Consider the following 6000-nt stretch of genomic DNA (forward strand, 5'->3'; position numbering starts at 1 on the left):
GGATAGCTAGTCCTGTCGAAGACTACGCTTCTGGTCATCTCCATCTTGCAGCATGTAGAAGAGAGTAGATTGAAGTCCTCCAAGTAGCATCGCATAGCATAATCCTACCCGGCGATCCCCTCCTCGTCGCCCTGTTAGAGAGCGATCACCGGGTTGTATCTGGCACTTGGAAGGGTGTATTTTATTCAGTATCCAGTTCTAGTTGTCATAAGGTCAAGGTACAACTCCGGGTCGTCCTTTTACTGAGGGACACGGCTATTCGAATAGATAAACTTCCCTGCAGGGGTGCACCACATAACCCAACACGCTCGATCCCATTTGGCCGGACACACTTTTCTGGGTCATGCCCGGCCTCGTAAGATCAACGCGTCGCAGCCCTACCTAAGCACAACAGAGAGGTCAGCACGCCGGTCTAACCCTATGCGCGCAGGGGTCTGGGCCCATCGCCCTATGCACACCTGCACGTTGCGAACGCGGCCGCGAGCAGACCTAGCAACCCACACGATCACGGCGGTTACGTCAAAGCGGTCCAACACGGCGCGCGCCACTCAGTCACTGACGTCAAGAAGGCTTCGGCTGATACCACGACGCCGGGATACCCATAACTACTCCCACGTAGATGGTTAGTGCGTATAGACCAAATGGCCAGACTCAGATCAAATACCAAGATCTCGTTAAGCGTGTTAAGTAACCGCGAACGCCGACCAGGGCCAGGCCCACCTCTCACCTAGGCGGTCTCAACCTGCCCTGTCGCTCCGCCACAAAGATCCACTCGCGGGTACTCCTACGAGCCGACCCGTCTTCAGTCATCACATGTGTCATGTATATAGTATATAAGTATATACCCGTGATCACCGCCCAGGTGATCACGGCCCGATAGTATAGCACAGTAGACGGACAAGAATGTAGGGCCACTGATGGAAAACTAGCATCCTATACTAAGCATGTAGGATTGCAGGTAAAGGTATCAACAGTAGTAGCAAGGATAGGCTATGCATCAGGATAGGATATCGAAAAGCAGTAACATGCTACACTACTCTAATGCAAGCAGTATAGAGAAGAATAGGCGATATCTAGTGATCAAGGGGGGGGCTTGCCTGGTTGCTCTGGCAAGTAGGAGGGGTCGTCGACTCCGTAGTCGAACTGGGCAGCAGCAGTGTCGGTCTCGTAATCTACCGGAGAGAAGAGGGGGAAGAAACAGTAAATACAATGCAAACATAAGCATGACGATGCGTGACATGACAATGAGCGGTGCTAGGTGTGACCTAACGCGACAGCAGGTGGTACCGGTGAAGGGGGGGAACATCCGGGAAAGTATTCCCGATGTTTTGCGTTTTTGGACAGACGGACCGGAGGGGGAAAGTTGCTAGATCGATAGGTTAGGGAGGTGTGGTGGATGAACAGACTGCGTATTCGGATTCGTCTCGTCGTTCTGAGCAACTTTCATGTATCATCCGAGTTACGGTTTAAAAGATATGAATTTTCAAAGATTATTTGAATTTCTGGAATTATTTAATTAACAGAAAAGGGATATGACGTCAGCATGACGTATGAGTGACGTCAGCGGTCAACAGTCCGGTTGACTGGTCAAAACTGACACGGGGGACCCACCTGTCATAGACAGTGGGTTAAACAGAGTTCAAACTAATCTAAATTTAGTTAGTAAAACTACTGGGCCCACCTGTCAGTGACTGATCAGGTTAATTAATTAGTTTTATTTATAAAAACATTTTTTTTGTTAATTATGCGGTAGGGCCCGCATGTCAGTGGCTGGGCCTGCCCAGTCAGCACGTTGACTGGGTTGACCCAGTCAACGGGGCCTGCGGGGCCCGCTGGCAGTGACCCAGGGGTGGCCCCAGGTGTGCCAGCTCAGCAGGCCGGCGGTTGAACGCCGGCGAGCACGAAAACGCGGCGGAGGGCGCTCGGCCCCGTCGGGATTCGTCTACAGGGGGCCTACACGGGCGCGGGTGGGTGCGTTCGAACGGGGAGAGCCCGCCGCGTCGCGTGGTGAGACCGGCCGGAGCTGGAGCTGCCGGAAACGGCGCCGGCGACGAGCAAAAGCGGCGCCGGAGTTCGGGCTGGAGCGGGTGCGGCGTTAGAGCGCGCGAGTGGCCAAACTAACCAGCTAGGCGGGTGCTGCATGATGCGGTCAAGCTAACGGGCTTACGCCCATGACCAATTGGTCACCGGAGGCCCGCCGGCGACGAACTCCGCGGCGCTGCGTTCGGGCGCGCGTGGGGAAGCAGCTAGGGGGCGCGCGAGAGCGAAAGGACAGGGGAGGAGGGGGAGAAGCTCACCGCGCGGCACACGGAGGCCGGTGAGAGGCTTAGGAGCAGCAGGTCGGTGCCGGGGAAGAAAGGGGTCGCCGGCGACTGAAGTTGAAGACGAGCTCGGTGTGCTCGTTGTAGGGGCTCCGGTCTCCAACGGGCTGCACCAGACGAAGCAGCGGGCGACGGCGGTCCTTGGAGACACCGTGGGGCGGCGAGGTGGGCACGGTGGCCGTGTGAACGACGGAGAACGGCGGCGACCGCGTCGGGCGTGGGGAAGGAAGGAGCGGCGCGGATCTGGGGGGGAAGAGAGAGGCGCAGAGGCCGAGAGGTGAGCGGGGGCGAGTGGGAGAGGGGCCCGAGGAGGCGGGGGGGGGGGGGGCGCTGGCATCCTTATCCTCCCCCGTCGCCGGCGAGGGGGTGCGGCGGGGACCGGCCCCTGTTCCGACCCCGGTCGGGGGAACAGGGAAGGGGAGGGCGAGTGGGAGAGGTGGGCTAGGCCGGCTGGGCCAGGGGTCGGCCCAGTTGGGCCAGGGGTCCAGTGGGGGGGCCTTCTCCTTCTTCTTTTTTTGTTTGTTTGTTCTGTGCTCTTTTGTATTTTCTTTTTATTTGTTTATTTTCTTTTCTGCTTTATTTCATTTAAAAGTATTTAGGCATTTTATAAAAATGTGTTTTCTCCACAATAATTATCAGTGCAATTTCTGGCATGGCCCGAACATTTTTGTTTAAATTTTTGAAAACTTTTATTTTCCACTTTTAAATTTAATTGAAGTTTGAATTAGGAGTTTGAAAAGAAAGGTGATTCAAATGTGATCAAGCCCTGTTTAGCAACATGATTAGCTTAATCACAGAGAGTTACTGTAGCATGATTCTCGGGGTGTTACAAATCTCCTCCACTACAAGAAATCTCGTCCCGAGATTTAGGAGGTAGAAGGAAACAGTGCGGGGAATTCTTCGCGCAGACGATCCTCTCGTTCCCAAGTGGCCTCATCTTCAGAATGGTGCGACCACTGGACTTTGAGAAACTTGATCGCCTTCTGACGGGTGCGGCGTTCAGCTTGGTCGAGAATGCGGACCGGATGTTCCTTATAGGAGAGGTCTTGCTGCAATTCGAGAACTTCATGATCCACAGCTCGGATTGGGTCCTTGAAGCAACGGCGGAGCTGTGACACATGGAACACATCGTGAACCTGAGAAAGGTTCGGCGGTAGCTCCAGTTGGTATGCCACTTTTCCACGCCTTTCGAGAATAAGGAATGGGCCAATATATCGAGGAGCTAGTTTGCCCTTGATCCCGAAGCGGTGAGCACCCTTCATAGGTGCGACTCGAAGATAAGCCTTTTCGCCAGGTTGATAGACCATGTCTTTATGATGACGGTCATACTGACTCTTCTGCCGTGACTGAGCAGTCTTGAGATTCTCGCGAATAATGCGGACTTGTTCTTCGGCATCTTGAATAATATCCGGACCGGAGAGTGGACGTTCCCCAGTTTCTGACCAGTTCAGAGGGGTTCGGCACTTTCGTCCATATAACACTTCGAAGAGGGCCATCTTCAGACTAGCTTGATAGCTATTATTATAAGAGAACTCAGCATACGGGAGAGATTCCTCCCATTTCTTGCCGAAGGAAATAACACAAGCTCGAAGCATATCTTCGAGAACTTGGTTAACGCGTTCAACTTGTCCTTGCGATTGAGGATGAAACGCAGTACTGAATGACAGATGAGTCCCCATAGCTTCTTGGAAACTTGCCCAGAATCTTGAAGTGAATAAGCTACCATGGTCTGAACTGATAACCAATGGAATACCGTGGAGTGAAACAATCCTGGACATATAGAGCGTTGCCAACTGGCTAGCAGTGATCGTTTCTTTGACCGCCAGGAAATGTGCAACTTTGGAAAGCCGGTCAATGACGACAAGAATAGCATCATTACCTTTCTGTGATTTGGGAAATCCAGTGACGAAGTCCATCTCAACATGGTCCCATTTCCATTCAGGAATAGAGATAGGTTGCAGAGTTCCAGCAGGCCTTTGATGTTCTGCTTTGATACGACGACAAACGTCACACTCAGCAACATAACGAGCGATGTCTTGCTTCATATTAGACCACCAGAATCTCTGACGGATGTCTTGGTACATCTTTGTACTACCAGGATGGATACATAGAGGCGTATCATGAGCTTCTTTCATAACTTCCTATGTCATATCCAGGTTTTTCTCTGCACATGGCACCACTAGGCGGCCCTTGAAGTATAGGGTGCCATCTTCAGCAATGGTGAAGAATGAGGGCTTTCCTTCTGCGAGGTAGCGCTTAATCTTGTGGGCTTCAGAGTCATACTTCTGTAGCCTTTTGATGCTATCCACGAGATCTGGTTTAGCAACTAGGGTATTGAGGGAACCCTGGGTAACAACGTGGAGGTTCACCTTGCCAAACTCCTTAGGAGGGGGAGCGAGTGCACCCGGAGGAACAATATGGAGGTTCAGCTTCCTGCATTCTTCAACAAGCGAGGGCTGAACTTTGTGAACCTGGAGGTGGTTGCAGTAAGACTTGCGGCTCAAGGCATCAGCCATTACATTAGCCTTGCCTGGCGTATAGGAAATACCCAAGTCAAAGTCTGCAACAAGCTCCATCCATCTCTGCTGACGGAGGTTCAGGTCTGGCTGAGTAAACAGATATTTCAGACTTTGGTGGTCGGTGAAGATCTCGCAACGATTACCGAGAAGGTAATGTCGCCACTGCTTCAGCGCATGAATGACAGCAGCAAGTTCGAGGTCGTGAACTGGGTAGTTCTCTTCGTGAGGGCGCAATTGCCGAGAGGCATAAGCAATCACTTTGCGGTCTTGCATTAGGACACAGCCTAATCCTTGACGGGAAGCGTCGCAGTAAATTACGAAGTCCTTCTTAGTATCAGGTGGAGCTAGAACTGGAGCAGAAGTCAACTTGTCTTTGAGTGCCTGGAAACTTTCCTGACATTTGTCTGTCCATTGGAACTTGACACCCTTATGCAATAGGTTAGTCAGAGGCCTGGCGATCTTAGAGAAGTTCTCGACAAATCGACGGCAATAGCTGGCGAGACCGAGAAAACTTCTGACTTGCTTAACGTTCTTGGGAGGAGTCCAATCAAGAATAGCCTAAACTCGTTCAGGGTTGACGGCAATACCATCCTTAGAGATGACATGCCCAAGATAGGTTACTTCCGGTAGCCAGAATTCACATTTGGAGAACTTGGCATATAGTTGATGCTCTCGTAACTTTTCCAGCACAAGTCGAAGATGTTCGGCATGTTCTTCTTCGTTCTTGGAAAATACCAGGATATCATCCAGATAAACCACGACGAACTTGTCGAGGTAATCCATGAATATATAGTTCATCAGACGAGAGAAGGTGGCTGGAGCATTGGTTAAACCGAAAGACATGACGGTGTACTCGTATGAACCATAGCGAGTCACGAAGGCGGTCTTTGGGATATCCTCTTCGCGAACACGGATCTGGTGGTAGCCCAACCTCAAGTCGAGCTTAGAGAACACTGACGAACCCGCCAGTTGATCATACAGATCATTGATCCGAGGAAGAGGGTATTTATTCTGAATGGTAGCTTGGTTTATAGGACGGTAGTCTTGAACTAACCGGTTTGTCCCATCCTTCTTCTTGACAAAGAGAGAAGGTGCTCCCCAAGGAGAGCAACTTGGGCGAATGAACCCTTTGCGAAGAGATTTGTCGATTTCCTCCTTAA

Source organism: Aegilops tauschii, chromosome 1 (assembly GCF_002575655.3).
Source record: "Aegilops tauschii subsp. strangulata cultivar AL8/78 chromosome 1, Aet v6.0, whole genome shotgun sequence".
In the NCBI taxonomy this organism is placed as follows: Eukaryota; Viridiplantae; Streptophyta; class Magnoliopsida; order Poales; family Poaceae; genus Aegilops; species Aegilops tauschii.